At 42.2% G+C, this 24,259-nt stretch overlaps 1 protein-coding gene across 9 annotated transcripts in view; it reads right to left on the bottom strand.

Moving 5' to 3' along the window:
* Nucleotides 1-24,259, bottom strand: part of DAB1 (DAB adaptor protein 1) — a 561,275-nt gene that overhangs the window by 372,151 nt on the left and 164,865 nt on the right. For all 9 annotated transcript variants that reach the window (XM_033152001.1, XM_033152013.1, XM_033152007.1 and 6 more), the window contains exon 2: nucleotides 14,968-15,139. The gene's annotated coding sequence lies outside the window, so the exon portion shown is untranslated. The remainder of the gene's footprint in view (nucleotides 1-14,967; nucleotides 15,140-24,259) is intronic.

The following is a 24,259-nucleotide window of genomic DNA, read 5'->3' as shown; positions in this document are numbered from 1 at the left end:
AAGCTAAAGGAGAGTTAACAGGAGAGTTAAAATACAGAGAGAGCAAGATGTGTGGCACTGAGGCCTTTAATTGGGGACTCCATTGAGTCCTACAGAAGGCCCACCAGCTACTTCTAGCAAGCCTATAGTCTAATGTCTAGTACTTGAAATGGTGGGATTTAAACACATCTGCATGACTGTGCATACATCTGGAAATGAATAATTTTATGGAATGTTGAATGTATTCTCTGCTATGATTCTTTGAGACTTCATGAACTGTGCAACTTAGCCTAATGCAAACCTACCCAAAGGTAATAGGGGGATAACAACAAAGTCTGGTCTGATCTCATCTCCCTTGCCTAGGACCCATGGCATAAAAACAGTTAAGAATCTTACCTACTCACCCATTTCATCAATACACATTGGCAGGGGATCTTCTCTTTTAAAGTCATATTCTCCTTCAATCTTACACCAGCACAGCCAAAGCACAAGTATTCTCTTTCCCCTCAAAACGCCTTGTCTTGTTATCCCAAGACTTTGTAGGCACTTCAGAGCCCTTTCATGAAAGGGGCTGTGAAAAAGCAAAGCATCTGAAGTGTTTGCCATTGTTTCTCAGCTCAGTGAAATCGGTGTGTTCATTAGCACGAGACCCTAGAATTGTGTTCTCTTGCTCTCACCATCTGTGACTGGGGGGCGAAAATTCTTTGGCCCTTTGATGTTCAGCCTGCACACAAAATCATTCTGAACAAATCTTTCATTTTTTATCTTTATTCCTCTCTTCCCAAGATAAAAAAGATTTTCTTTGTCAAACTTTTCCCAGCATAAGCCAATCTTAATGAGGCGCCTGTTTCACAAAACCTGTGCAGTCCATGATTTATTTCAAAAAAAGAAAAACAACTGTTCCATTGTTTTTTAAATCTCTATCCGTACACATTTTGAAGTGGTTTTTGCCATTTCTGCCTCGCTAGTCCCACATCTTTCAGATGCTACAATACAATGCTTGTCAATCCCAACAGTTGTATGGATAAAGTTGACAGTAAACATTCAACTAAGGGAGTGGGGAATCTACAGTGGGGGAAATACATGTTTTTCTTCCTCCTTTGCCTTGGTGTGTGCCTCTGTCTGTCTGTCTGTCTGTCTCTCCTCTCCCCCCCTCCTCTCTCCCCCTATGTTTGTCTGTGTCTAAAATTAATTATTGATCTGTATATTTAGGGTTGTTGTTTTCTTACAGAAGGGCTTGGATTGGAAACCTTTTAGGAACCAAGACTTGCATTCCCTCACAAGCAACACCATGCAGCCTGTGTGCTTGTGGTGGGCAGGGCTGGTGCCAATGCAGGTGGGGTCAACTGCTGTGACCCTTACCTGTATATAGCAGGCTGCATTCCAGACATTTCTATACACATTGCCCTTCACCCAGACAAACAAGGGGCGTTATAAAAGCTCAAGAATGGAAAAACATTCAAGGAGTCAGCCGAGCAGGGCCACTGCTCTGGAGAGAGGATGCATGGCTTGGCCAGACAAAGGTATTGGGTGCTCTGGGAAAACTGCAACACATAGGCCCTATGCCTTTTTTTCCTTTAAAAACAAGACCAAGCTGACTGGTGGAAAATGCCCTAGACAGGTGGGAAGTGGCAGCAGGGCCGGATTTAGATGAGGAGAGGCCCTAGGCTACTCCACTTGTGAGGCTTCTACCCACCCCCACCCTCACAACTAGAAGAAAACGGAAGAATGTTATAAACAAAATTGAGTGAAGCCAAGGATGATGACGGGTATTTAAAATTCTACAATTCACAATTTCTCCTCTAAAGGACATAATATATTATTATTAAATACCATGGTGATTTTTTTAAAAAAATAATGCATAAAATTAACACTGAAAAACTTTTGCAATAACTGAACTTTGTAAACCTTTTGTGGCCTGGGCAGGCCTGGAACTAGTTCCCATGTCTTGTTCTTCTCTAAGGAATCAAGTTCAGCCTTCATGGCATTTAATCATGGCTCAGCATCCTCTGAGGTTAAACTTTGCACCTCTTTGAAGCTTGAAGGTTCCCAAACCTTTTCTGAGTTACTAACAACAGCTGTATCTGCTATGAATGTTTTAGCAAACTGTTCAGCATACCTTTTGTGTGGTTTCCCCTTTGTGGCCCTTTCTGATCTGCGTACTATACGCAAGTCTTCTATGATAGGCTTCTCCTCTTTAGGAGACTGGTGGGCAGGCCTGGGCAGGCCGGGTCATCCTCTTATATACCTGCTGCGATTGACAAGGCAACTGACCCTCACCTGAATCTCATAGCTCTCCTGTAGCTGCCTCTGATCAGTTATCATTTAACTCTTGGTGGAAATAATTAGCATCACACGTCATGTGCATGGAAGTTGCCAAACCAATTAACCAACTAGAAGGATCACTGTTAATAGCACCAGTTTTCCTATAACTTGATATTGCTGGATAGTTTTGATCAACTGCAAAAGCATTTTTAGTTTGCTTTCTGTTGCCACCCTGGAACTTTTCTTTATTAGTGCCACTTTGTTTTGTACGATTCCTTGCAAATGAAGGAAAGCAACTTTTCTGCTTGTATATGTTGATAATATAATTTTGGTTACTGAGGACAAACAAGATAGTACAAAAACAAGACTGGGTGCAGGCCTGGCCAGGACATAGGCGTCCTGACTGTGACAAATGTGACCTGTGTGCTTGCTTGCTTGCTTGCTTGCTTAACAGCTGTTGGAAACTTCAAGGCCCCTGCTCTCCCTTCTTATGGTCTTTGTACTGGACCTGGAGACTCCAATAGAGAGCATTTCATGTCAAGAAAGAGGGCAAGTGGGCACTCTATCAAATGACAGGGCAGGAGTTACATGGAGCAGGGCCTTTTCACTGGTGGTGCCCATTGTATGCCTCGCTCTTCCAAGACCTGCTCTTTTTTGGCCTGTATTTTGGAGCTTTATAATTTAGAAAGACTTTGGAAGAACTAGTTGACAAGTCTTATCAGTTGCTGACGTATGAGTGGATTTTATTTGCTGCTATTCTGTGCTTCTGGTGCACCAGGCTTTACACCAGCATGACACCAGGATGACAGAAGGGATAAAATTTACGAGCTTTTCTCCGGGGGGGGGGGAGGGGGAAATGTATATAATGGTATGGTTTGATTTGTATGGATTGAAATTTTGCTAATAATTTTAAAAGAAGAAGAACTTCAATTGATTTGTTTTCATTCCATCATTTTTCCTTCCCTTTCCCCCCACCTCTAGTTTTCACTTGCATCTTATTTTTCAAACTTTTAGAAGAACTCATTTTCCTTATCCTTTGGTTCAGTTGTAGGGCTTTGGGGGCTATTTGAGCCATGCTTTACATTATAATCTCTTTCTGCTTTCAAAACAAGCATCACCTACTTTAGCTGTTAATTTTTCATTTTGTTTATGTTCTCCTGTTTTCCCTTAAGTTTCTTAAAACTTCTCAGAGATCCCACCCTGCTTCTGCTGCACGTGTGTCTTTGTTCGTTGCTTTTATTCTTTTCCATTTTTCTCTGGCAAATTCTGATTGCTTGTTCAAAGTGTCACCTTCTTCTTTTGAGTTGTAGGGTACCTTGATTTCATTACATTGAATTCTTGCTGCTCAATATTAATAATATTTTCTTAACATTCCCCCCCCCTCAGATAAAGCTGCTTGTCCTTTAGGTAAGCTCTCAGCTGTGTTGCTCATTGCCACCCTATTACTATCCACTTACCTGGAGCCTTCTTTCTCATGTCACCAGTTTTCATATTGATTTCCCACAAAACAAAAGGTGGTATCTATTTTGCCCACCCCAAAGTGGTAATGTTTCCCTTGAGTACAACTGCTGCACCTATCCTTCAGAAAGCTGCCTGGCAAATTGCATCAAATCCTGACAGATAATAAAAAATAGATCACATTCTGGTTTTTAAATTTAAGTTCAATGTACAAAAAAACTGGATCATCTACTGTGGGTGGGCTCCTTTCTCTGCAAATTTCATCCACTTGAATTGAATTGAATCAGAAGAGCCAGAACAGGTTGGATTGTTTCCCAAATCTTGTGAACAGTCTACATGCATGTTTAAACCAAACGATGACCATAGTATGTTAAAACACTGTGTTTTTTAAAAATATATATATTATTAAGTTGCCTTTCCCCCTAAACTTGACAGAGCTTCACTTTCAATCTAGAAACTTCACCAAGCATAATTGCCTGATCTACACTACTTTCTTATAAGCACTATGACATTTCTCCACCTTGCTTTCATATGCCTCCTTTCCATCTTCTTTCATCTCCCACCTTTTCATTTCTGTAAACCCAGTGGAGTTGTGACTCCCAATTTATGATGCCCTAAATCTTATCTGTTTATGTAGCTTTGTTTTTTTACCAATAAAGCAAGCAATATTGTTTGTGACTCCCAGTTCGAAACCATATCCTATTCTTCATGAACATATTTCCTTCTTTAAAAACTACCTCAGTAAAATAGTGTTAACAAAACACACCATCTATTTATGTTAATGACGTTTCCTCTGCATATAGATTCTCTCCAAGGTCCTTCTTGTTCTGTTTTCTTCTGATGAAATCTAATTTTGAAAGTGATTCTCGGTATCCTTAGTTCTCTTTCTCTAACATTAATGGCTTTTGCTGTCTGTCCTTATCTTTCCCCTGTGAGCTTTACCTGGCTGTCTATTCTTGTCTCACTGCCTTCCCTATCTATTTCTTAACCCCAGGCCTTTGAACAGTTTCTGCTTAAAACCACATTGGCTGCTTTTTTCTGCCTTGAACGCTTCCTTGCATTGTACCTCACTAAATTCCTTATTGCCCCCAAATAGGACTTCCTAAACACTAGTATTGCTACATTCTGTGATCCCGTCCCCCGCTATGCTGCATTCATGGAGCTTTTATCTCTGGTTTTCATTTCCCTCTTTTCTTCGTGGTTGAGCAAGCCACGTCCTGTACAATTTCCCCAGTTGTATCTACAAAGGCACTGAACTTGATACAGATACGGTACATTCTGCTGTAGTTATCAATCCATTATCCAGTAAGTGGCTCTTCTATTGCTCGCTTCAGGATTCTATCTCAACACTCCACTGAGCCTTCACCTCCCCCTCCCAACCCACATACCCCATCCCTACTTAGACTAACAAATTAGTTAGAAGGTACAATGCATTCAAGAATCATTCTTTATACAAGACTGGGCAAGTCTAGAGCCCAGTGCTTACCAGTTAACTGAACTCAGGTTGGGCTCATACAAACCCAAAGGAGCAGAAGACAAATATGTAAAAACTGAGCCGAAGAAGTGAAGCTTGGCAACAGTAGCATTTATATGAGATAGCAATAAAACGTATTATTCATGTACTGGCAGGTCTCTTGGCCACTGTCCCGAATAATGATAAACGTGACAGTTAAAAGCGTGTTTTAACCCATCATTCCCCAACTGCCATTTCCAAAAGGGAACTGACAACATTTCTTTTAAAGCTTTTTGTAGAATTCAGGTCTGCGTAACATGTTCCTTTGAATTGACAGAGCTGCACTTCCAGGAGAAATTCCGATCCTGAACTCAGGGACACTACCAAAAGCAGCTATATGGCTTGGGAATGCTTGCAGCATATCTGCCCCCTTCGTTCTACCTACCTAGGCATTGTCACTATGATCAAGCTTCCCTATTAAGGACAGAACTATACTGACCTTCTTGGTAAGGTGAAGATCTGTAGATGGTTCCTTCTTGGCAGTTCTGCCAACCTCAGAAGTGTGGTGAATGGCAGCCCAGGAGAGAGCTTTCTCTGTGGCAGCTCCCTAAATTGTGGGATTTCCTCCCCATCAATGTGCACCTAGCATCTTCATCATACAGTTTTCACTGAAGACATGCTTCTAAACCTGGTCATGGACAGTTAAGCTGTTTCGTTTTGAGGGACCTACCTCTTTTGCTAAATTTATACTGTTCTATTCCATTTGGAACCATTTTATTTGTGACTAATTGGAACGGTATTATTTGCTTTTATAGTATCATAGTAATCTGCCCAGGGACCTTCCAGTGAAGGCCTGGTCAGAAATATTATAAATAAAACAAAATAAATGGGAATACCAGCACGTTAAACCCTGCGCACCAATCAGGAGCTCTGGTGAGCCTTGTGTTGATTGGTGCTTACCCTGATGAGCGGTAATAGCTTCATCACCCTGAAGAAGTTACTGCGTCCTTCCTTCCCACTTGCTTCTGATTCAGTGCTACCAACTCTACTAGAAATGGCATCTGAAGGTGTGTGTCATTCTGCAAAACTTCACACTGAATGTGCAAATGTTGGGAGAGGGGTCAGTATACATGGGGACATTGGGGTGGACCTGTACACATACATACTCTCTCACACCATGCTCTCTGTTTAGTTTGAATCCTCAAGCATTCTTTTGAATAGGACCTACATTACTTAAAAAATAAAAATAATCAAGCATTTGTTCCTGTTACTTCTAGGATTATTGCTGCATCGCAATCCAGGATTCTCATGAAGTCAGAGTGGGACAGGGGGGCAAAAGTAAAGGAAGGTTGCACAACAGCAGTGGCCATAGCATGGGAGTGAGAAGGGAGGAACACTGAGAGGGGGAAATTGTGGTTTTAAACAATGGGACAAGTTTGAGTACAACAAGAAGGAATGGTGCTGAAAGAGGGGGAAGTGGTTGTTTTAAACAATGGCAGATGTTTGAGTGGAGTGAGCAGGGAGTAACACCAGAGAGGGGAAGTAGCAGTTTTCAGCTTACGAGGGGCATTCATTAAATATTTCCCCTGATGTACTTCCCGTGGACTGAGACAAACGTAACTGGGCAAGTTATTAGTCCTTCTCTACATAGCTACCAGCAAGAGCCAAACACTTTCCCCATCGCTTTATGCAGCTGTGGAGACCTCGTCTGTAGAAGTCAGCAGGTTGCATCAGTAGCCACGACTTGACCTCAGAAATCAGCATTTCATCGTCTGGAAAAAGCTTGCCCTTCAAAAATAACTTCATGGTTGGAAAGAGTTGGAAGTCTGATAGTGCAAGGTCGGGAGAATAAGGGGTGTGAGGAAGGATTTCATAGCCACAGAACTGTGCTTCCATCTGAGCAACATGCAAGTTGTGAACCAGGGCGGACACCTTTGGTCAGCATACCACGCCTCTTGATTTTGATGGCCTTCCGCAATTTCTACAGCAGTGAAGCATAGTATGCCCTGGTAATTGTGGTACCCTTTGCCAGGAAATTTATCATCACTACTCCGCACTGGTCCCAAAAGATCATGAACATGACCTTGCCCACTTTGGAGGTGGTGAGGCAGAGTACTTCCGTTGTTTGGACTGGCATTTAGTTTCTGAGGCATAATGATGGACCCATGTTTTGTCCTGAGTAATTAGTCTGGCGAAGAAGTCATCATGGTTTTTGTGACACATGGCCAAAAGAGCCTGTGATCATGTGACTCATTCCTGCTTCTGGAAAGGTGTCAGCAGCTGGGGAACCCACAGCACAGACACCTTTCCCATGTGCAAATGGTCATGGATGATTTTTTCTACAGAGCCCACACTGATCTTGACATCTGCAGCTAGTTGGCAAACGGTTATACGGTGATCCTCTAAAATGGCGGCCTCCACTTGCTGGATGGTGTCTTCATCAATGGCAGACTGTGATCACCCAGGAATGGGAGCTATTCCACTGAAGTCCGACCACACTTGAACTTGCCAGTGCTTGACTACATCATATTATGGGGCATCCTCCTCATAAGTCCCTTTCATCTCATCGAACGTCTCCCGTGGTGTGCACTTTTCAAGTACAGGAGCCTGATAACCGCTCTGCATTCAACTGGTTCCATTATCAGGTTACTCCACATTAGCACCCGTAACAGAGAAACCACTAGGAGTTCAGAGTTACAAATTACCACGTTACCTATGGAGAGATGTATCATTATACATGTGCAATTTTATCCTTCTACAATAACCGGAAGTGGGTCAGGGAAAATCTTTAATAAATGACCCTTGTAGCAGTTGCAATGTGTGGGGGGAGGAAGATGCAGGAGTTTACCACTGGTTTGTGGGCTTGTGGGGTTGCACATAAGGAGTGTCAGGGGAGATGTGGACATGTGGGTGAAGTAGAAATGGGCACAAAGCAGAACTACAAAATAGAAAAGACTTGTGGCATCAGAAATGGTGTGGGGAAGGTGGGAAGTGACCTAAGTAGTTGCATGGAGTGAGAGGGAAAAGCTCTAGTGCTGCCTTTTGCAACCTTGGGTCCTCAGATGTTGTTGGACTACAACTCCCATCATCCACTGGTCCTGCTAGCTGGGGATGATGGGAGTTGTTGTCCAACAATATCTGGGGCTCTAAGGTTGAGAAAGGCTGCTGTAGGGGATTAATCTGAGTGGGGTGGAGTAGCAGGGAAGGGTGAGCAGCACGGGCATGAGTGCAGTCCCTAGTCTTACACAGTTATATTAATACAGCTTGTACTTTATTTATGGTCACTAGAGTATATGATAGGAGCCTTTTAGTTAACTTGATCTGCATTGCATACGTCACAAAAAATCCAGTACAGAAAGTTTAACCATTATAGATTTATTTCCTAAAGATGGCAGGAGTCCTGACCGATACTGGCCTACCCTCCAGCAATTACTGACACTAATTATCATTGACAGAGCAAGAGATTGTAACAATATAATCAATTGGCATTCCTTCTATCAAGCTCTTGGCTTAGTGGGAGTCATTTCTTATCAGAGAATTCGCCTTCCAGACCAGTCACGGACAATTATTTTACATTAAACACTCTTAACAGCTATGGTCCATGTTGGCTGAAAGTAGGACTACTATTATGTCAGCTGGTCCTAGATCCCCAGTTTGTAATGAATCTGAATGGCCACTTTACAGAAAGCATTTGTGTTACATCCCCTGCTCCAATACTTATATGCTGAACTGTACAAAAATAAATTAAACACAATCTTTCACTTCATATCAGCATTGTGTGTGTGTGTGTGCGTGCGCACAAATTTCTCAGAATATTTATATTCTGCCCTTACAATGCATTGTCTCTGCTCAGAGTGGCTTAACAACAATTAAAATAAAACCTCATAACAAGTCATTGTAAAATAGTTAGTATTATGCTGCCTACAAGGTGAGCAGTTCTTCCAGCCATAGCATCCACTGTTATATACATTATGGATATTCCAGGCATAATATCACTCCTAATACTAAACTCTCGTGTTGAGTGCCAACAGGATTGCGGCCAAAATAGGGTTGTTGAGAAACATGCTCAGGGAACCCCCAAGGTTTTCAGAAATATAAACACATTTAAACAAAACAAAATAAAACACCCTGAAGAGAACTGGACAAGTTGAGTAGTCATGGATTGCAGTAGAATTTGGAAAATGGAACACAGGTGGAGTTCCCATGAAAAGGATCACTGCTGCCAAGACATCTCCCCCCAATATTCCACATTGTTTCATGCTGCTATAGCATATATTCATTTATCCTTCAGTGGCCAGCCCTCCGCTGGCTGAAGAGCAAAGACTGATTTTTTTGTTCTATGGGCTACATATACACAACATTTTATTCTAGAATCAACAGGGACCAATTCCTTGTTTTTCACTGTCTACATAGTCCAAAGACATTCTTGGTGTTTTGCATATTTTTGCCCCCTTAAAAGTGTTTGTTGAGAAAATGGTTTCATTCCAAAAAGGAAAGCTCATTGCAGGTTAATTCTGCACAATATGTCCAAAGATGTATCATAGTTTGTCTTACGGGGGTGTATCCACACCTACACCCAATGACATTATGGGGGGACGTATACCAAGAACGCAATCATCACTTCCTTCTTCACTCACCTGGGGCATCTCCAAGGAAGAAAAGGCATGGGTAACTCAATCAAGGCAAGGGCTTTCAAAAGTGTATCAAGTAACCACAACCACCCATGAGGTGTCTAAAATTGATCTAGATTGAAAACAGCATGTTGAGGACAAGCACGAACAATTGCAGATGGGAGCTGGGGGGAGGGCTAGATTTTTATGCTACAAATGGATTAGTGTGTATACAGCTTCAATTAAAGATATATTAGACAGAACATCATTGCCTGACAATGTGTTATCAATGGCTCAAAATACACCACAGCAGCTGTCATGTGTGAAATGGCAGGCTGCACACTACATGGTGCCTTAGAACATGAATTGACCAAAGACAATATGTGTCTGTTTCTAGTCCACACAAAGATAGAACTTCCAGAGACCCAATGGGGTGGGAAGCTCAATCCAGGCTACTTTAGGAACTTACACTAATGAAGCAGAGACAGTGATAAATCTATCAAAGATTGGTTGGGGAAAAGTTCAGATTGTTAAGTAGGAAGAGTTGAAGCTTGCACAAATGTACAGTACATCCTAATTTGATTAATCCTGTCCAACAGAAGACCGGGTTCATTCTCTGGTGAATATATTGGAGTAGAGAACGCTAGAACAGAAGAGCAGTCACACACAAAATGCCTCTTAGGGTCATATGTTTCCCAGTGGTGTAGTTGCTACTGAGAAGCCAAATCATGATGATACCCAGCTGCATATTTAGGTGTTTTCTACAATGAGCTGCCCAAGTGCTTCAGGCAGACAGTAACCACCACACCAGGAGAAGCCTTCATTAAGTAAGTAAAAAAATAGACTATCTTGATCTTAACTAAAGCTCTGCAACTGTGAAGCTATAGTAGAGGGTCTGGTTAGTGATTATTCAGCCGTCGGTTGTTGCAGCTATACTGGGGAGCTTCATTCAATACCAATGGTCCCTCTGAGCTTTTTGTCTTTATTCTTTTCTGCCCCTAATAGTCCCCAGGATAATTTAAAAAGAATAGGAAGTGGAATAAACCATTTGTCCTTTCATTTAGGGGTGTTGCAAATCAACCTCTAGTCCTCCTGAAACTCTAAAGGACACAACACGAGTAAGTCTCAGCAAACAACACATCACACAAATCCTCTCTTTTGTTTCCTCCTGCTGCTTGCAGAAAACTCATCCCTTTCGGTATACCATATCACTACCTCTCTGCAACTGGACCAGTAGTTTGCAGCCACTCAAACCATTTCAGGTTCCCTAAAAGCCTCTATAAGGTTCATGGAAAGTTGCTTTTTATTAGTTCTGGTTATTTGTCCATCTAGCCCAGATTTGCCAGCTCTGACTGGCAGCTGCTCTTCGAAGTCTTAAGGAGAGATGTTTCTCACTGCTTACTGCTTGATCCCTTTAGGTGCAGATGGGACACTCTGCACGCAAAGCATGGCTCTGTCAGTGTGCTGCAGTCCCTACCCAGGCAAGGGGAAAATGAGTAACTTATTATGCCACAAAGCTGCATGCAAGTCATTTGCTGAATTCCTCACTGGCATGTTGTGCATTAAAAGCATGCATCTATGCCAGGACAGCAAAGCTTCTCTGAGCAGCAGGAAATTTGAGAGCTGGTGAGCTCTCACATGATTAGCTACACATCCCGCACAATGACATCATGATGAAAGGCTGAGAAGTTGGAAGACAAGAGCTGCAGTTTTGTTACAACTGCAGAGGCTACAGGTCAGGGGCGTACCCAGGATCAAAACTAGGGGGGGGGCAAGCCATGGTCGTTCAGGTTGTGCCCGGGGGCAGGGCCGGGGCGGGGCTGGGGGCGGGGTGAAGGAGAGGCTGGCTGGTGCCGGCCCGTTAGTTGCCTGGCCTTGAACAGCGGGGCTCGGAGGCGGCGGGGGCGCAGTAGAGGCGGTGCAGCTCAGCCGAGGTCAGACGGATCTGGTGGGGAGCGCGCCTGAGGGGCGCGCGCTCCTTCGGGATGAGATGGAGCTGAGCAAGCGGGAGGGGGGACTTTGAAGACCCCGCCTCCGCCTCCGAAACAGGCGCCCATGGGAGAGGCCGCCCCCCCGAGCCTGCCTGGCAGGACCAACCCTGCCCAGCTCCGGGAGTCTTCCTAGCGTGGGAGGCGGCCTCGGGGCGGACAGGGGAGCTCCGGGGTCGGCGGCTATGTGGGACCCCGCGGCATCCAGAGGCAGCTGGGAGGTGGGACAGGGGATTGGAACAGGGAGGGGGCCTTCAGACATGTCCCCGCACGGGCACTGGAGGCCAGGACTCCTCGGCTGGGTCGTGGGACCGGGGGGGGGGGCGGGCTGGCCGTGGTTCCTCTCGGAAGGCACCTATGGGAGTAGGTAGACGGCCTCTGCCCGTGGGGGGGGGGGCAAAGGGAGGAACTCGGGCGGCGGGGACAGCAGCCTCCTTCTCCACTGCCTCGCCTTCTCCGCTCCTCTCCTCCCGCCCCGCTTCTTCATCAGCCTAAATGGACGTGCCGGGCAGCCCGGGCTGCGGCTTCTCTCGCCCAGCGCCGATCATTTTTGCTTCTGGGGGGGGGGGCAGCTGGCTTCTAGGGGGGGCATCTGCCCCCCTGCCCCCCCCCCATCGGTATGCCCATGCTACAGGTATAAAAGCCCAAAGTAGTAGATGCTCACAGATGGCCTGGTACTGCAGCAGGAACTTTTTCAAGCTGTTAGAAAAAACCGAGTAAAGACTTTGGCTTGACATATGAGCCACAAGCAGTTTCTATATGTTCCCTGAAGGACTTCAACAAAGCAGGAATCCCAACTCCTTTCCAGATAATGCAGTGTACTTGTAAGGAGGCCCAGTCTTCTTAGACAACCAAGTTCTCACAAAGGGAAGACTTTTCTGGTCTATTTCACCAGCTTTATACTGAATGCTACAGCTGAGTTATCTATTTTCAGCACCTCCTGGCTATCTCCTAGAAAAGAAAGATGGATCACAGCCAGCCTAATGGACACAGGATAATTATATAACAAGGTGGGGAGGTGGGGGAGAGAGAGATCTGATTTTTTTTTTTAAGATCTTCCAGGAGACAAAATAAGGAACATTATATATATATTTCCTCTAATTGTGTGACCTGAATATAGAATATTCTGAAAACAGACAAAATAAAAATAAAGTATTGAAGTCAGTGGGTTAACAGCCGAGATAAAAGTCATGAAGAGCAACTGTCATTTCCTCTTGCAGTTATGTCTCAGCTAATAAATTCTACAGAATTATTTAAAATATTTCAGAAACACACACACACACACACACAATGTACAGATTTACTATCTTGATTATGTAGATTTTTCACCAGCACACATACACACACCCCATTAGCCCATGTCTATTATCTCAAACACAAATGTTAATTAAAACTCTATTTTGACCATATGACTGGTTTGCATGATGTCCTGGATGTCTAAGATTAAATGGCATGAATTAGCTACAATCAGTCCTCAGGGTGCCAGCTCAGGCCACTGTAGTGATTTATGCTAAAGCAACAGGAATCCAGACAGACTGGTGGAAAAATAAGGTGGAGAAGACATTAAAAAAACACCAATGAATCACATAACTAGATGAGCAGCATGAGACTTTAATCAGTGTGTTTAGTCTCTTCATCTCTTCCTTCTTAATCCCCCAGTCTCCTGGCTTTTAACTATCATACCAAACCCTTCAGAAAATTAACTTTGATTTCTATACTTGAGTTCATATGGGGAACCAGCAGTTCAGAGATAACACACCTGACCACTTACTCAGCTACTCCAAGATGTGCAATTTATTCAGAAACCAAGCATAACTATAGTTTTTGAGTGCTGCACATTTAATGCTAAAATATCAGGGGTTGTTCAAAGGTCAAGACAGAGATCTTGCATGCAGGTCAAAAAGCATCTCCTGCATTTTAATTGCAGACTTGTCAATCATTCTCATGCACTATGGTGTAGCCTTAGGGTCATTTTTTCTGTGGATAGTAGCATAAGAAATACCAACAAACTCCATTGAGGGTTGAACTTTGTTCTACATGCCATTGAACACATGCCCTCCTTTTCAGTTTCCCAAACAGCATTTTAAACACATCTGCTGCTAGGCTTAAAGCCCAAGTGAAACTAGCTTTACAAAAACAAAAAAAAACCTCTGTTTATCCAACTGCACTAATCTCCTTATTAACTGTGTGACAAAGCAGGTTAGACTGAAAGCTAAGGCTACCCCTGGGCTTATATGCAAAATAAAGTCAATAATAATTGCAAATGCCCTAGTCATTTTCAAATATCAAATAGCTTTTAACAAGAAAACAATAAGAAAGTGGCATACTTTAAAATAATTACTTTAAAAGTCCAAAAAAGTTACAGGTGTTAACTTAAGTAACTATTACTTTACAAGTATGAACACTTTGAAAGTTACCGTACATAAATTCCTTTTTCAAGCAAAAGCTCAGATAAAATTATAGGGTCCAAAACTACCGGTATATACTTCATATGACAAACAGTCCACATTTTTTCCTGTGCATATTCATCTAGATTCTCAACATTTATTTGGTGTAATCCACATAGGAAGAAACGGGCATTTCATGAACTGTGCAATGCATGTTCTTACTGCAAATGACTGGTACAGTACTGTACAGTATATGTAAATAATTCACAATTTTTATTATGTGAGTAACACTAAGAAGAAGAACAGTTTGGATTTGATATCCTGCTTTATCACTACCCTTTAGCTAAAAGAGAACTGAAATTATATAATTTCAGTTCTCTTTTAGCTAAAAACAGTTCAGTAAATGACAAAATGCTTACACACAGGCAGCTGAAGCAAACTGATAGTAACCCTTTGCTTTCTACATACTGTATGTCTGTCAGAGATGCATGCCATAGCAGCAACAATAAAATTCAGCAATGGATTTTCATTCCTTTCACCACTCCCAAGACAGCAGCAGATTTGGGAGACAATGAATGCAAGTAGATAGGAAAAAATGCACACAAAGTAGAAGGTTAGATTTTCTTTTCCATAGACATTGTTGCACTCAACAAAAATGGCAACTTTCACTGTGAAATTCAGCATAACACTAAAATAACAGAATGTGGAAAGAGACAATAAAGCAGCAATATTATATATATATATATATATATATATATATATATATATATATATATATATATATATATATATACCCCCACAATACCTCATGTTACATGATTGCCTACCTGCCGCAATTCCGTGTGATGCTGGCTACCACAGTTGATGTTACCAAACATTCAGAGCTCTTCCAAATTCTAGAAATATAGCCCAAAGTCAACTGAAAGAACATCAGTTATGAAGCGATGACCAAAATCCTATGATGTCTGCAACCAAAGTGTCTTCACACATATGGATATTCTGCAAAGAAAAGGGAAGTGGGCAGGGGAGGGGGAGAAAGTGAAGGAAGAGGACATGTTCACATATTTTGTCTGGAACCAAAAAGAGCAGGTTTTAACTTAGTAGACAAATAGCTCTATTCTGACATTTGATCTGTGTAGAACGCACATATGAGTTTTGCCTTGCAATAGCAGGCTCCAGTTCATGCACATCTTACATGCGTGGGGCTCTCTCTCAATATCGTCAGGAACTTTTGAAGATCAGGCTTGCTGATTATGTGGAGAGTGAGGTAGGTGTGTTTGTGTGTGTGTATTCAAATGAGTGTGCATAGGCTAAGGCACTGCCTGGCACTGTGATGGTGATTCACCCTCATGAATACTCATTTTATAGACCAAAGCTGTCCAAGCCAAGGCAGCCATGCCTCCCCCCCCCCCATGTTTTATTGTCAGGGAAGGTGATAATTATAATCCAAAACATCTGGAGGGCCACAGGTGGGGAAGGCTGGTCTGGAAAACTCATGAAAGACCTTGTTCCTAGACCAGATATCGGGAACTTGTGCTACTCCCAATGTCATTGTACTATAGCTTCCATAATCCCTGCCCAGTGACCATACCAGCTGAGCTTGATTCTAATAACACCTGGAAGGCACAGTTTCCCCCACTCCTGCCCTTCATTTGCACACTGTCCCTGGGTTCATTAGGAATGTACAGTCTGACTTTATGAATGAAACATTTCCTATTCCAGCACTAGAAATGCTTAAGAAATTACTATTCATATGGCCCAATGAGTGCTTTTTCAATTGCCACCCACCAGACAAATGTTTGTTGGTAACAAATAAATCACCCCAGGGCAGAAGGAAATAGATACCAATTGAGCTAACAGGCATAAGTTGAATAATGAAGTATTAACAATTCATATTCATATTTAATATGGCTTCATTCTTGGGCACAGGCTCTTATCGTGCTCAGGCACTAGTTAATAACACAGTAAATTAAATTCTGAGCTACTTCAGGCCTGGAGAGTGTGTATTCAAATAACTGCTTTTAAAACAACAACATGATGACCACAAAAGAGGATAGAAAATATTGTTTTCCAGCCCACCTCAATTTCCTTGTATCATTGATTTGAAACATTTAGCTGTTGTTTTGAATGTTCTGTGTTTCAGAAGGTTCATTCAATACACCGCAAGATAGTATCTATTTTATTATACAATGCTGTTAAATCTGTCTAGAAAAAGGCCAGTGGGGGGAGAGTTTAGCTGGCTATTGGAATTACATTCTTTATTAGATCAAAGCACAAATGAGGGCTTTCAACTTTCTCCACTTTATCATCAAAAGGGAGGTTTTAAACAGCTAGCAAATGCCAAAATTCCAATCTTTCTTGATTATAGGTCAGTGTTGAGGCAGACATATGCTACAAAGATGCTTCTGATAAATTTGTCTTTAGCGTTTTACATGTAGGGCAGCAAAACTAAAGAAGTGGTTCCTACACTGAATGTTGGCAAGACATGACCTAAGAATACGGAGGAATTTAACTTATGGAGACCCTCTTGAAGGCATTTTGTTGTGCAATGTTACTTAAATGCACGTGTAGTTTAAAACTGTTATCATACACTGGAGAGGGGCAGCTAGAATGTAGGTTAGTCCACTGACAATTTAAAACAAATGCTCACATATTCCAAGACACCTGCTGCAAGGACAGTGTTTGGGAATCTAATGCCAATTGTCAAATCAGCACTATGTTCCTAGTGTTGAGATGCTGGTTTTTTCCCTGAATACACCGTGTTGACATTTGCTCCTTGTGGCAGGTGAAAACAATCCAGGCTATTCCCATTAGACTAAAAAGCAGAAATACCATGTAGTGTCACAGCCGTACACTTAGCCAAGTTAAACAACCAACATAAAAGCCTGCAGTTTGACAAGGTCTGACATTCCAGTGTGTGCAGTTCATCATTGTTATAGACCACAGGGTAGTGCGGTGGAAGTCGGGACTTAAGCACACTGTAAATGACCCATCTGAAGAAATAAGTTTACAAAATAACTTCAAAATATCAAATCCCATTTCTCCATCCTTATAACTGGATATAAAACTTATGAATGTAAATACTTGAATGTGAACATGGCCCCTTGGGGTGCTTAATTAGTTATGTATTAATACCAATTCCTGGCACATAAACCTACACAGTAAGTTAATTCTTTGTACAGGTCAATTTTCTATACACACTGGTACAGGTAAAGGTAAAGGACCCCTGGACAGTTAAGTCCAGTGAAAGGCGACTATGGGGCTGTGGTGCTAATCTTGTTTTCAGGCCAAGGGAGCCAGTCGGTAGTTGTCCACAGACAGCTTTCTGAGTCTTGTGGCCAGCATGACTAAACCACTTCTGGCGCAACAGAACACCGTGACGGAAACCAGAATGCATGGAAATGCCGTTTACCTTCCCGCCGCATTTATCTACTTGCACTGGCATGCTTTCGAACTGCTAGGTTGGCAGGAGCTGGGACAGGGCAACGGGAGCTCACCCTGTTGCAGGGATTCGAACTGCTGACCTTCTGATTGTCAAGCCCAAGAGGCTCAGTAGTTTAGACCACAGCCCCACCCTCAGTTACCATTCTCAGTTCTCGCTAGGCTTTTTTGAGGTGGGTTTTTGTCGCTTTCCCATTTTTTAAAAGATGCAAATATCAGCAATGCCTAGAGCTTTCTGATACCTCCCCCTCCCTTTGTTTCTCATTTGGCTCCAATCCCAATGGTTCCTGCTACTTGAGCTTGCAGCTAGTGGGGGTGATCATTTTGCATGATATGTGGAATGGCTTAAAGATGGCCTTTAAGCTTAGCCTTAAAGAAAGGGGTGGTACGGTGGGGCCTGGTAATGGGATCACTCAATACTAAAATGAATGAAATTGGGTTGCAGGCCTGGACTTCTTGAATTTGCAGATCTTATTAAACTGTTGGTGGGGCTAATGTGTTAAAGTATATTCTACCTCCTTTCACCTTGCATGATTACACCCACAGTTGAATGTTCCTTTATATTTTGTAGTTGCAGAGTGAATAGAAAGCTACAGCCAAAGTGCTGAGTTTATATCATAGAATCATAGAATTGTAGAGTTGGAAATGAACCTGAGAATCATCTAGTCCAACCCCCTGCAATACAGGACTTTGCAGCTGTCCCATACGGGGATCGAACCTGCAACCTTGGCATTATCAGCACCACATTCTAACTGAGCTCTCTCTCTCTCTCTCTCTCTCTCTCTCTCTCTCTCTCTCACACACACACACACACACACACACACACACGCACGCACACACACTATGAATGACATAGCCACCAATGCAAACTGCAACATGACATTAGAACACAAATAAATCTTCTGGGACAGAAAAAGAGAATCACAAAGCAGGCCAATAGATTTGCGATAAATCAGATGGAAGCAGATGTGCCAAGCACAAGTGCCTTTTTCCTTTGTAGTGCACAATGCAGGCTACATTTCTTCCTCTGGAATCTAGTCAATAGTATGCATTAAACATGGTGCCTAAATATATCAATAGGTTCTTCAGCCCAAAGAAATTGTGCTTTTTTGCAAATCAAAATTGCAGTGTTATCCAGCTTCCTGCAGGAGGCATTCAGAAATCACAACAGGATTTTTCCATGAAAACTAACATCACTGGTACTCTTAGAACCCAAATTTCATGTTCATCTCATATAAAGTGTGGGGGATGAAGGTGAAACATATTCTCTTGCAGTGAAAAGTATTAGATGCAAGTTTGGAATATGAAATATATAAATATACAGCTCTGTTTCTCTCTCTCTGTGGGTGGGTGGGTGGGGTGGGTGTGTAATTTTTACATTCATTTTTATACGTTAATTAATTCTGTTTTCCATGTTATTGAATTGAATTTATGCATTAGTTCATTTGTCCTTTAGGTTCTTTCTCAATAGCACATCCAGCCAATCTCCTGCAGCTTGTAACTTCTGTATTATTTATGCAAACTGCAATATCAGCTGCTTTACTACCAAACCAAAAGTTACCAAACCTTCCAAATTTCATACATGTTAGACAAAGGGTCTTCATTTTATAGGCAAGTAAAAAAGAATGAATGGATTTTTATTTGTCATTTGTTCAGATTTTCATTCATCATCTTCTGTAACAAGAAATGAATGAATGAGGCTCATTCATTCATTTATAAAATGGATGCACACCTCTAATAAGAATGCCCACCCACAGAATAGGAAGCAAAAGGCTGTCAAAAACCCAAAGTATTTATTATCTAATTTTTGATAATATTAATGAATATATTAACTGTAAGGAATTTGCAACATTTAAGTTTGTTACATCCAGACTGATTATTTCACAACAATGGTAAACTACAGCTGACTTAGACCTAGAGTTGCAGTGTTAAATATTATGCTTTGAGACCACTGTGGAAAAGTTCCCCCAGCAAATTCATTTATCAAAAGGGCAATCAAAAGTAGATTCTTCCCCCCCCCCAAGTGTCTTTATTCTTTATACAAATAAAAAAAGATTCTGCAAGACACACACTACCCACATCACAGTATTATTTACGTTTTTGGAATAATGACTAATAAAGATAGAGCAGGAACAAGTATTTTTAACTAGAAACAAAATAAACTCTCACCAAGAGAACGTTCACAGAATACTGTAAAGAATATGATGGCTGTTAGCTTTATGCCAACATCTTCAGGGTTTCTGCAGTACATGCGTACAAAGATATTTGTTTTTCAGTGCCATTGTTTTTGCTATTCAGTTAAAAACACACAAACACACACACACACACACACACACACACACAAACCAAAGCCAATCCCACAGATAGAGCAGAATGTTGTTTCGGCACTCTCTCCCAGGAACTGGAGGCTTTGAACTATGAGCTCTCAGAGCTCCACTGCAGGCCACCTGGATTGCCTAAGGAGTTTGGTCTACTAATAAGGAACAGCTTTTTCCAGAGTAGTCCCTCACTCCCAAGGGCACTCTGGCAACTGACTGGACCGGCACCTTTATGCTCCAGGACTCCACATTTCCCAGGCTCACACTTGACATCTGATTCTGTGCAAGGGCCCTTTGTGTCTTGCAGAGGAGGCTGTGAGCACTGAAGGCCCCAGCTCCCATTGCCCTGTCACACAGTCCACTGAAGCAGCCTTCTCCGTAACATCTACTTTGAGGAGTGACAAGTCATCCTCTGAGGAAGATTCCTCTAGTGGGGGCATGGCTGTTACAATATCTTAAAAGGTGTCCAGTTCAGAAATACTAGAGTTGGCCATCTTGAGTCAAAATAGACTCCCGTTGTAGGCAAACATATGTCATAACTTGCACCTTGATCTTGGGAACCACCATGCCAAATTTTGTGATGGTTTATTAACAGGTCCAAATCACTGCAGCTTTTAAGGCACAGTGCACCATCCTGATTCAAAATGGTATCCAGTGGTACATACCCTCCAACATTTCTCCAGTGGAAATAGTGACGTCCCATTCCATAATGATAATTTTACTATTTATACCCACCCACCCCACACCTTACTGGGTTGCCCAAGCTACTCTGGGCAGCTTCCAACATATATAAAAACATAATAATACATTAAACATTTTTTTTTTTTAAAACTTCCCTATACAGGATTGCCTTCCGATGTCTCGGGGGTCAGATAACTCCATACCCTCCAACATTTCTCCAATGAAAATAGGGACATCCCAGGGAAAAGTGGGACATTCCGGGATCAAATCAGAAACTGGGATGGCTTCTCTAAATCAGGGATGTCCCTGGAAAATAGGGACACATAGAGGGTCTGGTAGTATCAAAACATAGGCAGAAACTTGCTCGTCGATCTCAGGAACCATTGTGCCCAGTTTGGTGACTATATCTTAAGAGGTGTCCAAGCATATAGAGCATTGATGTATAAACTACATTCCAAAATGCACAGCAGATGTAACCTGGGAATAGTAGCTATAAGGATCACACATAGAGACTGGACATCCATCAGTTGGTTAGAAGTTGCAGAAAACTTGAGACAGCATCTGTAGGCAAGTACTTTCCTGTTATAGGGTCAGGTTTTTCCTATGTATGCAGCTCCTACATCAGAAAAAGTGGAGCTCAGTGAGCATAACAGAGGGCAGAGGCTTTGCCACAAGTGTAATGTGCTGCTACAGTTCAGCTAGATTGGGGTCATTTTATCAAAGAATGATTGGTTTCATTCTATCAAGGAATCAGTCTGTCAAGGGTTTAGTGAATGGCAGTTTTAAGAGTAGCAGATAAAACATAGGAGTAGTAGTGGGTGGAATGGGAGTCTGGAATAACAACAACATTTGATAAATGATTGTATCAGTGATTTATTATAAGAACATAATGTTCAAATTATAAAAGACAGGAATGTGCTTTCAGCTTACACCTGTTCATGGTTTCAGCCCAAGCTCATCACACCCCTCTCCCCGTTAGTATCACCACCAGCAACTGATGGGCCAGTTATACATAGTCTCTGATTGGCCCAATGCATACAGGCAGTATCTCTGCTTTGTCTCTTTTCCAATGCCATGGAGATGCACAAAAGGAAAATCTTTAGCACACTGAAGCTTTTGAAATTTAAATATAGTAGCAAATGAAAGCAGATTTTGAAAGCTTTTCATGCAACAATAAAGGAGGCTTGTGCTGCTATAATTTGCATTAAATGTAAACACACACACAAAACATCTTCCTGTTGGTTCTGACACAATATTCTGAAAATAGCACATGTTTTTGCACCAAATGCATTTCTCCAAGACCACAAATTCCCAGCCCTATAAGCAGGGATTGGGCAAAATGCATAGCTGTCACCTGGCGCCCTGATATCCAGATGCATTGTGACACAGTGCTTCTATGCTGTTTGTTGTGGGGTCATTCAAGCAGGAGAACTTTCTATTATTTATTGGGCAAGCCTGGTTAAACCCAAGAATGTAGCCGGCTAAATGGGGGATATGGGAATAACCAGGTCAGATGTAAAAGTGTGAAGAAAGCCAAGTGGGATGGGCAGAGGGAAGGACGCCAGATTTATGCAAATAATAAACACAGATTTTGCATCTATTTTGATTAATAACTGGTGAGAAAAAAAAATGGTCCACTTCTTTCATATGTAAACATAATTACAGGAAATGTAATCCCATACAAGGTTCCCCCCCCCCCTACTTTCAGTATATCCAGTGCTGTGCCAAAATTTTCAGCTCAAATGTTGTCTACCAGTCTTGGGGCATGGGATGAAAAATGAAGGAGCTGGGATATATTTTCCCCAAATCCTTGGGCTAATGGAGTGAGAAGACTGACTATTCCTTCTTGCTTCTTTAACTTTTTTTTAAAAGTCTCAATCCACATTTGCTGGGGGCTGTGCCAAAATGCATCTTGGCACCATGCTCCACGAAAATGCCACACAGTCTCACTCAAAGCGCTGTCTCTGTTGCTTTAAGAAGAGGCAAAAGCTGGTCCAACATTCTTTCAAAGTGCTCTGCTATTCCAGCCTGGGTGAGGGAGGGGCTGTCTCTTGCCACCTGAGCTAGGAGAGGTCCCATCGTGGAGACTGGCAGGTGGGGCAATGAATGCCCCCCTCCAAAAAAAGGTACTGTGTCAGCTGCTTTACCAGGTTACTGTGTCACAAGTGTCACAGAGTTTTAAAGGGTAGATCTTGATCCTAATGCAGGCAGCAGCACTTCTATGTAGGAACAGAATATGGAAGCCCTTAAAACGGACTCCCATGTAGCATAACCTTCCTGGATCTTTGTACATGGTGTTGCATCGTCTCAGCTTTTCTTCCCCAATCCTAGTACAACTGATGTTGAAAGAACTGAAGCAGCAAAGGACTCCTCAAAACACCACACAGGAGCAAGGCAGAAGAAAATGAAGAAATAAATACACAGGGCCGGATTCAACTAATGACTCCTACTAGTGGAAGCCAGTGCAAGTAATTCCCCTAGACAAATTGGGCTTTCTCCCCTCACGTCCTCCTGTATGCCTCAAAACTGGCTTGGGAGAGGGGGTCAGGAGACCACTTCCCAGAACAGCACATGGTGGGAGGACCATTTTGTTTAGAAAGCTGCAATCCCTGCATAGCTGGAGTGACTGCCAGAGTGCTATGTTGAATTCCTCCCAATTCATTGGCCCGGAGACATCAGCTCAGAGGAAACCGACTTCCAAGAAAATATGCAAGGGATTGTGCTGTAAGTATCATAAGATGCCATTCATTTATTCACAGAAGAACTGAATATAAGACAATTTGTGTTGAAATTGTAGTATAGGTTTAAGTATATCAGCAGGTGAAATATTTTATGCAACATCTGACAGAAGGAGGAATGTTCAGCATGACCTAGTTGGACATTTCCATGTTTAATTCCACTAATATTTTTTTTTTACACCAAGCAGGCTGCTTAAATAATTTAGTTCCTGTTGGCCTGCAGGTTACCAAGGATCTGATATTACAGATTCCATTTTGATCTCCTTCAAGGCACCAGATGTAACATCTTTAGCATGCTCTCCCCACCTTCTGCCCGCCTCTGCCCTCCCTTCTTTTTCACCCTCCTTTCACATTCCATTGCTGTTTGCTCCTCACTTAACTAATGAGACAGCCGTTCTATTTATAGCGTACCCTTCTTGGGTTACAAGTCAGTTTACAGTGTCTACAACTAGATTCGAATCAATAACCTGACAGATATTTCACTTCCTCTGAATTGCAAGAGCTCATTTTGCCTGGCGCTTCACTTTGGCTTTTAGAAAGAGAAATGGTTAGAAATTAGCATCCCCACCATCCTTGCAACAGGTGAGACAATATTAATTTCTTTTGAAATTATTATTTTCTGTGTGTTGTTTGTTTGTTTGTGCTCCAAGGTTCTACTCCAGTCTTCTGTGCATATGGGTCTGCTAAGCTAAGCAAAGAAATTTGAAATGCCAAATGAGCTACTTTTCAGCAATCCTCTCACCTCATAGCCTTCTCCTTTCAGGCTGATTCCTTACCACAGGAGACTCAATAGCCTTGCAAACTGCTTAGGGAAATTACACAGCACAATAACTTTTGTGCTTTAATTAGTCTCATGTTTAAAAGCACAAAAAAAAAAAATCAAAGTCAGCAACAACTGCAACAGAAAGAATCACATGCCACCACCCAGAGCCGTCTCATCC

The sequence above is a fragment of the Lacerta agilis genome, chromosome 6 (genome assembly GCF_009819535.1).
Source record: "Lacerta agilis isolate rLacAgi1 chromosome 6, rLacAgi1.pri, whole genome shotgun sequence".
Classification (NCBI taxonomy): Eukaryota; Metazoa; Chordata; class Lepidosauria; order Squamata; family Lacertidae; genus Lacerta; species Lacerta agilis.
The sequence above is the reverse complement of the archived record's forward strand: the minus strand, read 5'-3'. Positions and strand labels throughout refer to the sequence as shown.